The sequence below is a fragment of the Narcine bancroftii genome, chromosome 2 (genome assembly GCF_036971445.1).
Source record: "Narcine bancroftii isolate sNarBan1 chromosome 2, sNarBan1.hap1, whole genome shotgun sequence".
NCBI lineage: Eukaryota > Metazoa > Chordata > Chondrichthyes > Torpediniformes > Narcinidae > Narcine > Narcine bancroftii.
Genome location: NC_091470.1, coordinates 57,107,665 through 57,126,344, shown reverse-complemented (window position 1 = coordinate 57,126,344; position 18,680 = coordinate 57,107,665). Strand labels below are relative to the sequence as shown.

The 18,680-nt window shown below is 39.1% G+C and overlaps 1 protein-coding gene and 1 long non-coding RNA gene across 12 annotated transcripts in view; one reads left to right on the top strand and one right to left on the bottom strand.

The window, feature by feature from the left end:
- The window catches only part of LOC138753571 (neuronal PAS domain-containing protein 3), a 1,142,342-nt gene that overhangs the window by 409,334 nt on the left and 714,328 nt on the right, over nucleotides 1–18,680 (bottom strand). The window lies entirely within an intron of this gene.
- LOC138753575 (uncharacterized) overlaps nucleotides 1–18,680 on the top strand; it is a 44,767-nt gene that overhangs the window by 15,512 nt on the left and 10,575 nt on the right. For all 3 annotated transcript variants that reach the window (XR_011351266.1, XR_011351265.1, XR_011351267.1), the window contains one exon: nucleotides 17,598–17,718. This is a non-coding gene — a long non-coding RNA (uncharacterized lncRNA). The remainder of the gene's footprint in view (nucleotides 1–17,597; nucleotides 17,719–18,680) is intronic.

Sequence of the window (18,680 nt, the reverse complement as noted above, 5' to 3'; positions counted from 1 at the left end):
GAGGCCAATGCTGTGTCTCAGAATCTGGTCAACCTAGTCAAAATCTGGGCAAAATGACTGCTAAAAGAATAATGTGTTCATAAGTGTTTGTCAACCATATATGTAGTCTCATCTTTATATTAATTTTCATTTGTAATGCGGGCTTGTACTATAAAATATCCCTGTTGAAATTTCATGAATCTCCAAGTGAACTTTTCTAGATAAATAATTCCAGATTTGAGTAAAACATTGATGTTAGAAACACATTCAAAAATAAAAACTGAAAAACTAAAGAACAATTCTGGACATCTGAAATTAGAACATAAAATTCCAGTGGAGGTCTTGATGCCCAAATTCTTCATTTCTCTTTCTGCACATTCTGCCTTACCTGTCAAGGGTTCTTTTATTTTTTTTATATACCGCATAAATATATGAATTTTTGCCACATTTCCACAAATACAGCCAATTGTAGCATTGCTATACAAAAGGGAGGTTTATTTTTCAAAAATAGATATTTCTAATAATTAAATTGGAAAATAAAACAATGCTGAACATTTTTGGCTTACATTGCCCAGAACTTCAAGTTTCATGGAGCTCTATTTATTAAAATACCAAATCTTTAATTTTGTTTCAGTTTAATGGTAAGTTTACAGAGTAACAGGACATGTGCTTAGCATCTCTCAAAATCTTAATGACTTTTCAATGCTGAGTTATAAAGTTACATTAACTTTAAGGAAAAAAACAATACAGCCATACAGTATGTATTTTTAAGATCATATAATTGATTCAACTCTATTCTAATGCAAAAATCCAATGAAATATCACTAACTGCAATGAAGAAAATCTGCACTTTCTAGCAAAGGCATTTGCTCGGTTAGATAAATAAATCCTGACGCTGCTGTCAGGGAAACCACAGCTCCACAAGGTGTGCTCTTACAGCATCACTGAAAACAGCCTTAAAACTGATGCATCAGTTAAAAATATCAAAGCAATTGCTCGAACATGAGGAACTTGCCCATTAGTTAGTTCCCCATTAAAGAGGCTTGGAAGAAAAGGTAGGCCTGCTGCATTCAGGAGCAGGTTAATTTTGAACGTCAAATTAGCCTTCCTTCTTTAACCTTTATATTTTTAAAATCTCTCTATCTATAATGAGAGGCTGTCTTCTTAAATCTTTATCATGCTTTCTACCCTTGACTCAAATCAAGGTTATGCATGTTATCTTTATACATTCTCGTTTTTACTTTTCGCATCTTCAAACAGATTGATTGAACACTCTTGCTGTTTCTCAGCCTTCTCACACACATAGTGGATCTCCTATACAAGTTGTTGGACTAGATCAGATGCCTGACAATTGGAACTGATAAGCTGACATTAGTAAAATGAATGACAATAGACAATATTTTATTGCTGACCACAAAATCTGGCTAATTATCAAATCTTAGGTGTAATGAAACATTGTTTAACATATCCCACGAAGAGGGAGTGCAATCTATCGTCTGTGTGGTCCCACTGTAGGAGAACAAGAGATTTCAGCTCTGTGTGGAGTATCTGTAGGAAGGAGAGGAAAATCTCACTTCTACTCTCACCTCTGTCTTAAGAAGCAGTACAGTGGAAGAAAGGATTATGTAGTGCCACAACAGTTTATGCTGCTGTCATATAGTGTTAGCAACCCAGGTTTTAAACGAATCTGGGTACTGTCTACACATTCACCAAGTTACAGCATAGGCTTCCACTGGGTGTTCAGGTTTCCTCCTAGATACCAAAGGTATACTGAAAGTTTAAATGATTACTGTACATTGCCACTAATGAATTAGGTGGCAGAAGAACTGGCGGGTGGGAGGTGGTGGAGAGGTGAAGGTGTTGATGGGTGTGTGAAGGAGCAAAGGAGATGGGAGAATGGGACCGTTGGGAATGCTTTGAGAGTCAGCATGGAATCAGGTTGAATGACCTTTCCCCTATTGTGAGAAAAATGAGACCTAAGGTCAAGAAAGAGTGAGATCTCACCTGTGAAGGCAAAGGGGAGATTTCAACTTTGAGGTAAGGACTTCAGTGAACAAAAGGGGAAGGTCTGAAGACTGTCCTTCAGAAGATTGCATGTCCATGAAGAGTCAAAATCTAAGGGGAAGATTTAAAGTGATGAGTTAAAAATTTAGAGGGAATGAGAACCGTAAATAAGGATTGGATCTTACTGTCTGAAAGGGTTGTTACGAGCCCAGAGGACCCATAAACCCAGCAGCAATAGATATTCATCAAGACAAATGGTTACTTAAACAAAAGTTGCTTTTAATTATCTTTAAACATGAAAACAGAATCACACTTTAACTTATCACTATTGACTTAACTAACCAAACTTAACCCTCTTCGAATTCTAAAAACACATGTATGTAATGTGTGTGTAAATTCAGAAAAGTTCTTTGGTTCACAGTCCAATCTCATTTCTCATTCCTCCAAGTTCACTGGTTGCAGGCAATTCTTATACTGTGCACAGAATTTAACATTTCTAAAGTTCACCAGGCTTTGGTGCTTGAAAGGTAAATGGTTACCACTCAGGAAGGTTCTTGTCGGTTTTCAGAGAGAGATTTGTTGTTCCAGGACATTCACAACTGATGTACTTCCATCAGCTACTTCAGTGTCCTGCTGATGAAACTTGCCCCTTCAGGGTTCTCCAGATGATAACCTCTTTCTTTCAGGTTACCAGAGTTCCTTTTTGTTTCTCTTATTCCAAATGAATAATAAGACAGCCAGTCCTCTCCTCTTGAATGAATCACAAGAGCTTCGACTAAGCCGTCTTCCTGTCAGGCTTGTCAGCTTGTTCTGGTCTAGTCCCAGCTACCTCTGCTGGCTGACACTGTCAAGTGATCTCTGCTTCTCTCTCTCTCTCTCTCTCTCACACACACACACACAAAAAAAAGTCTGTTTGACTCTCTCGGCATGTAAAACCACACGACCCTCTTACAACAGCAAGGTCTCCTGCAGACAATATGCAGCTCCAACAATCTCATCTGTTGCTTTGGTAAACAACAATCCATTAATGAAGTCTCTTGAGCATTCTTGCAAACAAAAACTGAAAGAAGCCACTATGTCTAGCATAAGCAGAGCTCCAGTATTTCAAATAAGATCCGTTTTAAAGTGTTAGCATGTGACCTACTCTAACAAACTTTTCCTAATTGATCCTCCAAAAACATTTCCATATACTCTGTCACAGGGTGGTTAAAGTAGAAACTGGTATCACACTTGACAAGGCTGTATATATATATATACATATATATATATATATATATACACACACACACACGAAAATCAGTGGCATTCAGAGGTACTGACCTAGTTTTAGATTAGGTCGCTGTTCTTTAACTAAAATGGACACAGTTGGCCTATTATCCCCCTTCTGTGTTCTATCATCATAACCTCTTCTCACTCACATAATCATCAATATCTCATCCTTCAGCTGAGTCATTGCAGTTACACCTAGTTATATCTAACCCTTTAATTTTTACCTTTCTCCTCTTTACCACCGACCAGAAAATTCAGAAGCCATTTCCAGGGTGCTGCATGTTTGCAGGGTAGAAATACAACACCAGCATGAGCAAGTAGAGAGCAAGAAAAGAAGCTCCATCAAAAAAAATGTGGAAGGACATTTTTATTCAGTCTGGTCTTCCTCCCTGAAATAATAACTATCTTTAGTGCTCTTCATTCAGCAAAATATTCAAATGTGCTTTCCAGATTAATTATTAAACTCAATTTGATATCTATTTATACAAAAAAATATCATGGCTTTGACTGAAAGCTCAATCATGTCATGGAACACTTTTGTTTTTAAAAAAGAGACAATGATTTTGGGGAAGGAACTGCAAAGCTTGGTTCACTGCATTCAGTCGATCACCAAGTAACTTTGGAGACAAGGCAAGGGCCAGAATTAGAGAACCAAAGAAATCAGAGAAATGTTATTTGAATATATCATTAATACTGATGTTGAAGACAAACAATAACAGGATATTGTTATAATATTGTTATATAATAACAAGGTTGATAATATTTTTAAATGACTTCATTTCATCTTTGATGATAAGAACAGCAAAAAAATATTCTCATCACAACTACATGTCAGATTTTAAGCAACAAAGTCCAACTAATCATTGTTTAAATATTTACGAGAAGATCAACTATAAGGATTATATGGAAAGTCTTGTCTGTGATCATGACTCCAGGATAAAGTTGGCAGGATTCTCTATGATGAAATTGTCACTGGATGTCAAATGAAGCTGATTTGATAACCCATAGCTGGAAATGATCAATGCCAAACACTTTTGTAGAATGAATGTTGCTTGCCACAGATCAGCTCAAACCTAATCCAGAATTTGTAGTGTGCTGCCAAGGCCTGCTTTATCTAAGAAATAGCATATGAAATCAAACAGTATCCAATAATTAGAGAACACAACAACTTTGGACTTTGAGAAGATAGCTGTCCAGGGAGCCACCAGAGGAAATCTATCAAGGCAGAAATGATTGGCTATCAGCAATTGGAACCATTTTCTTTGGCATGGAAAATTTCATTTTACTACAAACCTAATTTTATATTTCATTTGCCTTTCAAATATCCAAGAACTAGTATAGATGGGCTATTTCAGTTGGCATGGGCAAGTTGGAGTGAAGGACCTGTTCCCATGCTGTATTTCTCTATGAATCTGTCACCCAGCCAGGGTATAATAGAGGAAGAAGACAGTGAATAAGTAAACCCACTATCGTTTTAGTTGACATTCACAGCTGCTAAAACAGCATATTATTCTCAATTTCCAAACCATATTCTTGTCAAGATCACAGAAATGCTGGAGGAACTCAGCAGGTCTCAGTGTCATAGGAGGTAAAGATAGTTAACTGACATTGAGTCTGAGCTCTTCTTTGAAGGTATTAAAAAATAGGCAGCGCTTGAATTAAAAGGCTGAAGAGAAGGAAAGAAAAGGCAGGGGGAGCAGTACAGATCCACAGACAAAAGGTGTTAACTGGATACTGATAGGACAATAGGAGAGAGGAAAGGGGAGAATTGCTGGGGGGGGGGGGGTGTGATTTGGCTCTGTGAATGCAGAGCTGTAGAAAAGGGGAGAGGGAAATGGAAGAAAGAAAGACAGAGCTAGAGGAAAGAAGAAATATGGATAGACTGGGGGAAGGGGGAGATCTCTGAAGGAACCCACAGGAAAATAGGAGATCCAGGCAAAATAGGAGTTGATCCTCCATTTTACAGTGCACGAGACCATGAACAGACATGGGTTGCCACTGAGAGATCCCCATATTGCAGTAGACAGAGCCGAGGTGCTCAATGAAGTGATCTCCCAGTTTTCATCCAGTCATTCTGATGTAGAGGAGCACCGGAGACAATAGATGATCCTTGTAGATTCACAAGTGACATGATGCTTCACTTGGAAGGTCTGTTTGGAGCCCTGAATGGTGGTGAGGAAGGACATTTGGGTGCAAGTGCAGGACATCCTGTGGTCACAAGGGTAGATGCCAAAGGAACGATTGATGGGAAGGGAGGAGTGGATGAGGGATTACACACAGCCTCTGCAGCTGCACAGACTCCTGTTTGATTCATCCAAGGTGTCCTATAAAAAATGGCTTCCTCTCTACCTCCCTCACTCAGCCCTCATCCACACATCCTCTATTACCCACACGTTTTCCTAGCCCCCTCAATCTGAGGCAGAACAAAGAAAGGTTTCCCTTATCCTCACCTACCACCCCACCATCCTGTGTCCAACAGCATCATCCTTTTCCATTTCTCCACCTTCCACAGGGACCGCTGCTTCTGTGACTACCTCGTCCACTCCTCCCTTCCCACCAATTGCTCCCTTGGCACCAACTCCCATGACAGTTGAACAGAGGAGTGCTGTGTCTTCACACTCCTAGGATGGAGGAGTGCTGTGTCTTCACTCTCCTAGGTCGGAGGAGTGCTGTGTCTTCACTCTCCTAGGTCGGAGGAGTGCTGTGTCTTCACTCTCTTAGGTCGGAGGAGTGCTGTGTCTTCACTCTCCTAGGTCGGAGGAGTGCTGTGTCTTCACTCTCCTAGGTCGGAGGAGTGCTGTGTCTTCACTCTCCTAGGTCGGAGGAGTGCTGTGTCTTCACTCTCCTAGGTCGGAGGAGTGCTGTGTCTTCACTCTCCTAGGTCGGAGGAGTGCTGTGTCTTCACTCTCCTAGGTCGGAGGAGTGCTGTGTCTTCAATCTCCTAGGTCGGAGGAATGCTGTGTCTTCACTCTCCTAGGTCGGAGGAGTGCTGTGTCTTCACTCTCCTAGGTCGGAAGAGTGCTGTGTCTTCACTCTCCTAGGTCGGAGGAGTGCTGTGTCTTCACTCTCCTAGGTCGGAGGAGTGCTGTGTCTTCACTCTCCTAGGTCGGAGGAGTGCTGTGTCTTCACTCTCCTAGGTCGGAGGAGTGCTGTGTCTTCACTCTCCTAGGTCGGAGGAGTGCTGTGTCTTCACTCTCCTAGGTCGGAGGAGTGCTGTGTCTTCACTCTCCTAGGTCTGCACCAGCAGAAACACTATATTTGCAACTGCTCCAGCAGTGCCGCTTATTTATTTTTATATATAGATTATAGATATATACACACCATCATGCCAGCAAAACTGAAAATGCATTCCTCACTTTGCAACTGGATTCTCAACTTCCTCATCAGAAGACTGGAGTCAGTGCTGATTGCCCTCATAACTTGCTCCTCACTGACCTTCAACACATCAAAATGTACCTAGGGTTGTAGGTCAATTGGGTGTAATTGGGCGTCACAGGATGTGGACTGAAAGAGTTTGATACCGTGCTGTATGTATAAATTAAAAAATTTAACACAGGGCACCTTAAGTCTGTGCGCTTAGTTTCCTCCCCATCATATCCACAAATACCTAGTCAAATTTAGTTCCAACAAGATCTATAAATTTGCTGACAGCCCCTTTGTTGTTGGCCATATTAATGGATGATAATGAGTCACAATATAGGATGGAGATTGAGAATCTGGTTGTGTGGTCCTAAACCAACAATCTTGCTCTCAGCATCAGTAAGGACTTTGGGACGGGGAGGCTGAGGGACCATGCACCTTTCTTTACAGGTGGGACGGCAGGGGAGAAGGTTAGTCATTTCAAATTCTTGGGTGTCCATATATCAGAGTACCTCTCTTAGACCAGCACATCAAGACCACTGTGAAGGCACATCAATGCTTCTACTTTTCAAAGAAACCTAAAGAGATTCAGCACATTCTCAAATGCTTTAATCAGACTTCTATAGGAGTATCATGCAAAGTATACTGCCTGGTTGCCTCATGGTCTGTCTAGGAAACTTGAATGTGCAGGAACACACGAGGCATCACAGGCATCAACGTATTTAGATGAGGAACAGTCTGAAGATAGTCAACATTACAAAAGGCTGCCCATCACCCCAGTCATGTTCCTTTCTCCTTGCTATCTTCAAGCAGAAGGTACAGAAGACTATAACCATAACACTTCTCTCGGACTACCAAAGTGTGTCTGTACCATTGTAAACTTATCCTTTATTTTACTTCCTGAAACTGTGAATTTTTATCTATCCTTTTAAATTTATTACAATTATTCTCTCCTGTGGTAATTTAATTTATACTTGTTCGTTGGTATATTTTATGTAGTTGCAGCAAGAATTTCAGTCCATCTGAACATTGAGTTTATATTTACTGTACGAAAACAAACTTCATCTTCAAGTTGGTTTGGTGAAACAACTTCACTTCAAGTCCAATCAAAATTGTGAGATACAAAATCTTTAATTGGCAATGAGAAACCCAGCAAATCCTACAACATGAAGGAAAGAGGGTGGGGAGTCACTATAATTCTTGAACAATTAAAATATATAAAAGACAAAGACAGAAATTCTGGATTCTGAAAAGACAGAAATTCTGGATTCTGAAAAGACAGAAATTCTGGATTCTGATATGTTTGCAAAGTATCTAACATATTTATTACAAGCTATTTCCTTTTCAATTCCAGTTTTTAAAAAAAACCAAAAGACAAACAGGAGTCCGATTACTCAGATGCTTTATTAGTTAAGACCCATTTTGAGCAAAACAATTTAAAAAAAAAATACAGGTTTGAAAACAAGTAATTCCTTTAGCTGTGGGGACACGGTTTTCTGTTCATGCTCTTCATTTCCGTCAACATAAATAATACATAAATCAACGGTTATGTTTTCTGAAGCAAAACAAGATTACTGTTGCGGTTCTGTGCAGCCTGGCCTTTAGGTGCTGTATCACCTTTTTAGTCTGCTTTACTCTGAAAGTTGAGGGCAAGTATATTTAATTTGATTTAATAAGTTCAATCATGAAACTATGTGTTTATCTTTTCTGATAATCACATACATATAATAAAAACAAAAGGGCTGAATCCTGAATATTTGAAGCTTTGTCTCAGCTCTCTGTTGGACACCTTTGAGACTGTATTATTTGCCTTTCAATGTGAAACACTTCTCATTTAACCTATTATAGATTTATCATTATTTTAGTAATGCACAGATCAACCAGGAGTTTGAATATTTGTCTGCTGAATAGACAGGTTAGTGAAAAGCACAAGTTGACGTGACATTAAAAAGAATTTTGCGTTGCAGTTCCCCTTACTGACATTTCATCAGGTTTAAGCCAAATTATATATTCAAATTCCCCTAACAATCTCTCCAGGTGTTGCTCACGATAAAAATGGACGAAGCTATCATTCAAATGCACAAAGCAATTTCAAAATCATTTACTATGAAGTAAGTGTTTTCCCTACTAATTCTTTCCTCTGTCATTATAAAGTTGCAAAATGCAACCTCTAACAAAAATATTTTCTAACTGCAAACCATTCATTATTTACAGAGGGTTTGGTGATCGACACTCTTCAGATCGAGCCACTGCACATTCTCTTAATGGAAGCAATAATGCAAAGCTCAGCATTAAATTATTTCTGTACTATGCAAATTTATGCCTTGCTATAAATTTGACATTTTTTTCAGTTAATTGATCAAAATATTTCACACTGGCATGCAAACCTACATAACATAGGCAAGGCAATCTATTCATATCGTGTCTTGGTTGTATTTCCAGTAAATACCTGTAAAAAGCATCAGAAGTATGTTTTTGAAGTCCACTGAACCCTGAAGAAATGATCAATTAATCAATGTTTCCTCTAGGAATCCATGTATAGTTTTTACTGTAAAAGTTTCCAATGTCCAGGATCTCCAAGATGGATGATCTTAAAAGATAACTGAGCAAAATGCAATCAGATGTTAAATCCTTGAAATGATCATTGGTCACATTACCAGATAAAAACTCTTTTGTCCTGTGTGTAAAATTTATTAGAAAGCAAAGCATGCAATAATTTACTAATAATCAATTAATAAAAGAATCAATCAATGCCACCATCAAAACCAGGACTGTTAGGCTGGTAAACAACTTCTCCATAGGCAGTGAGACCGTTGAACACCCTAGAAACCTGTATTTCATTTTTAATTGCTATGTACATGTCATTCGTGTGTAGGCTATACTTTGTGTCTGTATGGTCCAGAGATGTTTTATTTTGTCAGGTTGTATCTGTAGATGTACAATCAGATGACAATAAACTTGAACCTGAACCTGATAATTGCCACACATATGCTATTTTGCCAAATGTGATTTCAAGCATGATAATATATATCTTAACTGATCAAATTACTTTGAGATAACAATGAAATAAAAGGGAAGATCTTAGAATGAATGAGAAATTGGTTAACTTCATTGAGGCAAAGAATTTATAGAACAGCATCTACAGAATATCCTATGGTTAGGATTGTTTCTCCCCTCACCTCCCCCAATCTGTGATAATAATCAAGATATTGCCTTTGACAGGTTTACATGTAATTTTAAAATTAATATGCTTGTTATGTCTTGTGAAAATAAAGCTAAAAATTTGATTTATGTGTATTGGAGGTGTCAGGAGGGTTCTAGCAGATGCTCTCATACTAGTAGGATTAAGGCCATTCTTCAGACCAAATTAATATTTACCAAGCAGAAAGGGGGCTTAAATATTAAAATACATGGTCTGTAGATGCATGATGTACTGAGAGGCCATTGCTTAGGAAAATCATGTATTAGGATTAATTTCAAGAGCAATAGATTGAAACTTAATGACTATGTTATTCAAGTTAATTTCAAACAAAATACTGTAGCGGCTTCACATGCCAGACAATATGGAGACACTTTTGGAAAAGATTTCCAGAAGGATTACTTGTCTAAGTGCCCTTAGTTATTATGATAGCTTATATTATGAAAATATATACAGTATTACAGTCAGACTTAAAGGGGATACACTATCTATGAATGAAAACATTTAGTGGATAAATTGGCAATGCAAGGGGTCATCATTCTTCATTACAAAAAACCCACAGAATTAGGTTGGATGTCATGAGATTTCTTGCTACTCAGTGGGTTATTCATGCCTGGAACTATATGATAAAAGTGAAGATATTAGAATGAACTTCATAGACACAAAATTTATTACAGAATTGCAACTGCTGAATGTACTATTGCTTGGAAAGATTTTCATTCCAATCTATGTTAATCTGGATAATGCCACTGACAATTCTTTCAACAGATTTATAGAAGACTTGATTATTTATGCTAGTTTTAGGGCCTGTGAAAAGAAAGCTACAATCTGATTTGTGTGCATGGTGGGTGTGGGGTGGTCTCTGTTTAGCACATGTCCTCATCTAAATAGGATGAATACTGAAACAGAAAATAAACCAGATAAGTTTAATGTGGGACCAACATTGCTTAGACAAGAAACATGATGGATTTGTGTTTGATAGCACATCTGAAACTTATTTTTGATCACATCAGAAAGTTAAAGATTTTCTTTCCTTTGAATCGACCTCTATGTTTGAGTCAATATCTTACCTTTCTTCAGGAAATTGTAAAACTGTATAAAATTATAAGGAATGTACTTTGTATTATGGTCATGTGTACATTTTTGATGAGAGAGCCAGTCTTTTCACTGTACTTTCTTTGTTATATTTATTCACAAACCTTAACAATGTTCCACCTACATTGGAACTATACGACACATGCTAAAGAGATTGGTCCCATTCTAGATTATTGCTCAGCACATTATATGCTGCTGGATGTCAACTGAAGAACAAGCAGATGATAGTGGTAATATATGAAAGGTCCTTTTGAGAGAAAAGGAGCTATTTCAGTTCAATATACTTTTGTCAAAATATTTACATTTATAAGTAATAACAGGGCAAGGAAATACAAACGAGAAAAGAACCAAAGAGTAGGGTTGCCAAAAAATCTTACCCACTCTACCTCAGAAGGCTGGAGAAACTCAGCTGGAGATAAAAATATACAACCGATGTTTCGGGCCTGAGCCCCTCTTCATATGGTGAAATGATGAAATACACTGTTTCAGTGACAAAACAGATGGATCCAAGACAAAGGAACAATGATTATAGTAAAGAAACAAAAAGATGTGACTGGAGAAGTTATAAATGTAAGTGGAGTACAAAGGTGGAAAGAGAGGAAACAACAAATGACGACCAGAATTTTCTGTCTGAAACAAATGTATGCAGAAACTATAATTTGAAATGATGAAATCCAGATAGTTGTGTATATTATTCTATACTCTTAAAAAAAACTGCAATAGCTCTTTTATAATCAAGAGAAATGGGAACAATTGTTTTTTTTAAATTTTCAGTCTGCCAGTTCTCAGAACAAAAGACTACACATGATGTGATTTCTGGCTCATTATCATAAACACTTCCACTGTTTTTCACATTCCTGTGGCACAAATGGTCCTGGGAAAGTGGCTACTGTTGTCACCCACCCTGCAAGGTGCAGTTGACCATGATGATGACATCCCCAGGATAATCCAAGACAATTAAAACATGTTCAAATCACACTTCTATGAGTTTTTAAATCTTAAATTATTAGAAATTTGGTATTGTTGGAGAGAATGACGACTGTAATGGCATCTGATTTGCAGGTATTAGCTTTTATTTCTCTTATGGCAGTGTTGCTCAGATGGAGGGACATGACCCCGCTTAATCATGATCAATATATCATGTCATGTTTCAACTTGGAGAAGATTAAATGCTCAATTTTCAAACTGAATTCAAATTTTCAAACACTGAAGATGCTTCTTTAATTACTTTCATAATCTCTGATTTGATATGAAGGTAGAAGTGTTGACGAATTAGGCAATTTATTACTCTGATAAGAAATCTGTTTTTATTTTGCCAATCAGCTTTTTTGGTAGTGCATTAGGTTTTTTTTTAAATAATAAAATAAAATATTAATACTGTATAATGTAATGTGTTTGATTGAGAAAAATGATATGTTTTAAGTGCAATGTACCTTTTAGACTTTTAACATATCCTTATGTTCTCTGTATTTTTCAAGGCGGAATTTCAATGTTAATAAAAACATTGAAAAATAAATGATTAGAAATTAATAAATAAAACAAAGGCCGAAGTAAATTAAAAATATGAAGGAACATTTAGCTTTACTTCTGAGTCCAGAAATGAAGCAGGAAGTTAAATGCCCCAGTATTTCTCCTCCAGTTGGTCTCCAACTTCTGTCTTGCAGCATGCAGGTTGGAAAGTTAGGGACAAACTGACCAACAGGAAAAGGTTTCTAGTGGCTTTCATGGAATGCCAGCAAAAGGTAAACAGTTTTTAGGTCATTGGCAAGTCTAATACACTTACTAATTTGGTTAGTCCAATCTATATGTAAATGCGAGCTGGGAGTCGAAGGAGGAGAAGCTCGGAGAGAGTGACGTGGAGGTAAGCAGTTAAATACAATGGCTTACTGGGGCTTGGGCCTACTCAAATCGGGCTGGGAGTCTGAGGAGGCAGCAGCTGGAGTTTGAGCTGTGAGTCAGAGGAGTAGGAGCTTGGAGAGAGTGACTGGGTTAATTGGTCAAGGTTAATTAGTCAAGGGGCCAGTAAAAGGGGAGGGAGCGGCCAGCGAGGAGCGGCGCACTGAGTGAATGGGGCACTGAAGGAGTGGGACTTCCAGCCTTTGGCTCAACAAGCTTAGGCAAAAGCAGGCGAGGAGAAAGGTAAGTGGCATTATTTTAGCTCAGTCATGCCTATGGTGCTTTGTACTGGATGTCAGATGTCGGAACCATGGGTGAGTCCCACCCTCCCAAATAGCCACATCTGCGTCAGGTGCATCGAGATGCAGTTCCTTAAGGACCGAGTTGGGGAACTGGAGCTGCTACTTGAGGACCTACGGCTGGTAAGGGAGAGTGAGGAGTTGATAGATTCAACTTTCAGGGACATAGTTACCCCAAGACCAGATGTGTCAGGTAAGTGGGTAACTGTCAGGGGAGGGAAGAAAAATACCAGGAAACTGGAGAGCACACCTGTGAATATCCCTCTCAGTTACAGGTATACTTTATTGGATGCTTTTGAGGGAGATGACCTGACAGAAGCTGGCAGTAGTGACCAGGTCGCTAGCACTGAGCCTGGCATGGTGGACCAAAAGGTAAAGAGGAATGCAATGGTCATTGGGGACTCCATTGTCAGAAATACAGACAGGAGATTCTGTGAGCCAGATAGGTATGCCTGCATGGTGTGCAAGGGTGCGGGATATCTCAAATCGGGTCCAGGGTATTCTAAAAGGGGAAGGCGAACACCCTGATGTCTTGGTACATGTGGGTAACAATGACATAGATAAAAAGGAGGAAGTACTGAAAAAGGATTACAGAGAGCTAGGACAGAAACTAAGAAATAGGACAGCCAGGGTGGTGATCTCTGGTTTGCTACCTGTGCCAAGTGCAACTGAGAACAAAAATGGAAGGTTAAGAAAAATGAAAATGTGGCTGAGGGGCTGGTGTAAAGGACAGGGTTTTGGGTTTTGGATCATTGGGATCTCTTTTGGGGAAGGCATGACCTCTACAAGAAGGATGGGTTACACCAAAACCCAAAAGGGGTCAATATATTGGCAGCTAGGTTTGGTACAGCCGTCGGGTACGGTTTAAACTAATTTGGCAGGGGGGTGGGAACCTGTATGTTAGGGCAAAGGACAGAAAAGATAAAACAGGAAAAGTTAGGATAGGCAGCGAAAGCAAAAAATCAGAAAGAGCAAGGAGGGTGAAAAAAGCAAATCTGAAGGCTTTATATCTTAATGCAAGCAGCATTCGGGACAAGGTAGATGAATTAGCTGTGGAAATTGAGATAAACAAATATGATTTGATTGGGATTACAAAAACATGGCTGCAGGGTGGGCAAGCCTGCGAACTTAACATCCTGTGGTATACGATATTTAGGAGGGATCGGCAAGAAAGAAAAGGGGGTGGGGTAGTATTGATGGTGAGAGAAGGGACCGACACGATTGACAGAAAGGATATCAACTCGGAAGATGCGGAATCTATATGGGTAGAACTGAGGAATAGCAAGGGGCGGAAAACGTTAGTGGGGGTGGTATATAGGCCTCCAAATAGTAGTGGGAGGGAAGGCATTAAAAGAGAAATTAGAAAAGCGTGCAATAAGGGAACAGCTGTCATCATGGGAGACTTTAATTTGCATATAGATTGGACTAGTCAAATTAGTAAAAATACTGAGGAGGAGGAATTCCTTGAATGTTTATGGGACGGTTATCTAGACCAATATGTCGAGGAACCAACTCGGGAGCAGGCCATTTTAGATTGGATATTATGCAATGATAAGGGGCTAATCAACAATCTTGTTGTACGAGGCCCTTTGGGTAGGAGCGATCATAATATGATCAAATTCTCACTCGACATGGAGAGTGATGAAATTAGTCCTGAATTTAAATAAAGGGAATTATGATGGTATGAGACGGGAGTTGAGTAAGATTGATTGGGTGGTGTTTATGGGGGAGTTGACTGCGGATAGACAATGGAAAGCATTCACAGATCTAATGGAGAAATTGCAAAAATCGTTTATACCGGTTTGGCATCAAAATAAACCAAAAAAGGTGACTCAACCGTGGATAACAAGGGAAATTAGAGACAGCATTAGGTCCAAAGAGAGAGGATATCAACTGGCCAAAAAAAGTACCACAACCGAAGACTGGGAGCAGTTCAAGATGCACCAAAGGAGGACAAAGGGATTAATCAAGAGAGCAAAAATAAATTACGAACGTAAGCTTGCGGCAAATAGAAAAACCGACTGTAAAAGCATTTATAAATATGTCAAGAGGAAAAGATTGGTGAAATCCAGAGTAGGTCCCTTGCAGTCGGAATCAGGGGAATATATAATGGGGAATAAGGAAATGGCAGACCAATTAAATTCTTACTTTAGTTCTGTTTTTACAATAGAGGATACAAATAACCTCCCAAGGATGTTGGGAAACAGAGACTAATGCAAGGGTGGAACTGAAAGAAATCAGTATCTCCAAGGACATGGTCTTGGGTAAATTGATGGGATTGAAGGCAGATATATCCCAAGGGCCTGATAATCTACATCCTAGGGTACTTAAGGAAGTGGCCATTCAGATAGCAGATGCTTTATTTTCCAGAACTCGATAGGATCAGTACCCATGGATTGGAGGGTAGCTAATGTTACCCCACTATTTAAAAAGGGGGGGTAGAGAAAAAGCGGGGAATTATAGGCCGGTGAGCCTTACATCAGTAGTGGGCAAAATGATGGAATCCATTATTAAGGATGTAATATGCATATGACTAGCAGAGAAGGGATCGGACAGAGTCAACATGGATTTACAAAAGGTAAATCGTGCTTGACAAATCTATTGGAATTCTTTGAGATGGTGACAGGTAAAATAGATGGGGGAGAGCCAGTGGATGTGGTGTAACTGGACTTCCAAAAGGCCTTCGATAAGGTCCCGCATAAACGACTGGCTTCCAAAATCAAGGCTCATGGCATTGGGGGCAAAGTATTGATGTGGATTGAGAACTGGCTGGCAGGTAGAAGACAGAGAGTTGGGATAAATGGCTCATTTTCTGAGTGGCAGGCGGTGACCAGTGGGGTACCACAGGGATCTGTACTGGGACCCCAGCTGTTCACAATTTACATTAATGATCTGGACGAGGGGATTGGATGTAATATCTCCAAATTTGCAGATGACACTAAGCTAGGAGGGGTTGTGTGCACGGAAGAGGGGGTCAGGAAGCTCCAGTGTGATTTGGATAAATTGAGGGACTGGGCAGATACATGGCAAATGCACTACAATGTGGATAAATGTGAGGTTATCCACTTTGGTAATCCAAACTGGAGGGCAGATTACTATTTGAATGGCAATAGATTAAGAGATGGGGAAGTGCAGAGAGACCTAGGGGTACTTGTACACCAGTCTCTGAAGGCGAGCATGCAGGTACAGCAGGCGGTTAAAAAGGCAAATGCTATGTTGGCCTTCATATCAAGAGGGTTTGAGTATAGGAACAAGGATACCTTACTGCAGCTGTACAGGGCCTTGGTGAGATCCCACCTGGAGTATTGTGTGCAGTTTTGGTCACCTTATCTAAGGAAGGATGTTCTTGCAATGGAGGGAGTGCAGAGACGATTCACCAGGCTGATACCTGAAATGGCAGGAATGACTTATGAGGAAAGATTGCGCAAATTGGGATTGTACTCGCTGGAGTTTAGAAGATTGAGAGGGGATCTCATAGAGACCTATAAAATTCTGGCAGGACTGGACAGAATGGATGCAGATGGGATGTTTCCAATGATGGGAAAATCCAGAACCCGGGGCCATGGTTTGAGGATAATAGGCAAACCATTTAGGACAAAGATGAGGAGGAATTTCTTTACCCAGAGGGTGGTGAATCTATGGAATTCATTGCCACAGAGGGCAGTAGAGGCAGGTTCATTAAATATATTTAAGAGGGGATTAGATCTATTTCTTCAGTATAAGGGTATTAAAGATTACGGAGAGAAGGCGGGGACAGGGTACTGAATTTTAAGATCAGCCATGATCTCGTTGAATGGCGGAGCAGGCTCGAAGGGTCGAATGACCTACTCCTGCTCCTATCTTCTATGTTTCTATGTTTCTATGCACAGACAATATTCTACTCATGCTGAAGATGTAACAAGAATTTTCACATACAAATTAATATAAAAATAATACAAAAAATGGACAGGTCAGGGTGCCCACAGGCCTTTATTTGGAAACTTGACTCAAGTTCTGATCAAAACAGCTGAATTAAATTCAGTTAATTAAATAAACCTTGACTCAAATATTTACTTCAGTATCTGCAGAATTTATTATGGTTCTGGAAATAGGAGAGACTACAATCTGTATCAAACTATACAGCAAGCATCGGTAACTTCTTGCCCCCAGCTGATGCTGATTGACCTGTTGAGTTTCTTCAGGTTGTTTTATGCTTTACTATGGTTCTACCATATTGTCATAAAATCCCATCTAGTTTGTTGATGTCTTTTATCTGTCATTTTTATCTGAGCTCACTTTTGTGAACTTCAAATCTCCAGTTATGGATTTTACTACTTTTTAAACTGGCTAGAGTTGGACATGCAGTTATTTGAAGTAACAGTTATAAATTACAATAACTTTAATTTCTAATATGAACCTCACTTTTATCTCTGACCCTCTTGCTAGAATGATCGATTCTCTCTGGATAGCTGCATTGTGTTATATCATTCTAGAAATTATTTTCTTTTTGTCCTCAGGATCGACTCTGCAATCAAAGATTGATGAGTGTGAATGAACCATAATTAGTCAACTCTCAGGTTAAATACCACTTGTTAAGTAATTCACTTAATACTTCAAAGCCTTTCCATAACCTACAAGGTAAAAGTAATAAGAGTGGTGAAATTAAATTTAACTGAATGAATGCTGTTTTAATAAAAGTCTAACTTTTGTTAAAAAAAAACATTTTCCACCATCTGCATTCCATGGCTATTTATAAAGTATATTTCAGGAATGTGCCAATGCTTAGTCAATAAAATCTATCAAACACAGAATCTCTCCTAACTTAAATGGATGGCATGGTTAGTGCCAACGATCGGGACCAGGGGTTCGAATCCTGTGCTGCCTGTAAGGCGTTCCCCCTGCCTGCGTGGTTTTTCCCTGGGGGCCCCAATTTCCTTCCATTGTTCAAAAAATGTACCAGGGTGGTAGATTAATCGGGCAGCACGGGCTCGTGGGCCAAAATGGCCTGTTACCATGCTGTATGTCTAAATTTTAAAATTTAATGTACAAGGCCGAGAGAGGCATATGGAAATAGAAACATGCTCCTAACTGTGTTAGCACACTAATCTGATATATATATTTTTACTCACTCATTTTCACGGTTGCCTCTACCATCACAGACAGGCCTTGTCAATGATAAACTGTATCCTCAGACTGAATAAATCATTGATTGTTGTATAATATTCAGAGGAAGATTACAAATATCATGTTTAAAAAAAAAATACCAAAGAAACAGAGAAGGGAAAGCAAGAATCCTTTTCAAATCTCAGCCAATAACTAGAATTCCAGATGATCTGTCATAGATGTCATTGTCCTTTCACTGGTTTCCTGATCCTAAGATAACTTCTTAATCCTCTATTTCAGTGTAATTCTAGCAGTTAAATAATCACCACTTTTGGATCATAGGAATGATCCTAGATTCAAGTCTTCACAAGGCAATCATCCAATTTCAAACAATAATCCTTTCAAATTCCCTAGAAATTATGAATGGCATAGGTTTCAAATGTGCCATTCACAACAAAGTGGCCAGACACCAAGACATGTCCCTGATGCACTCCCTT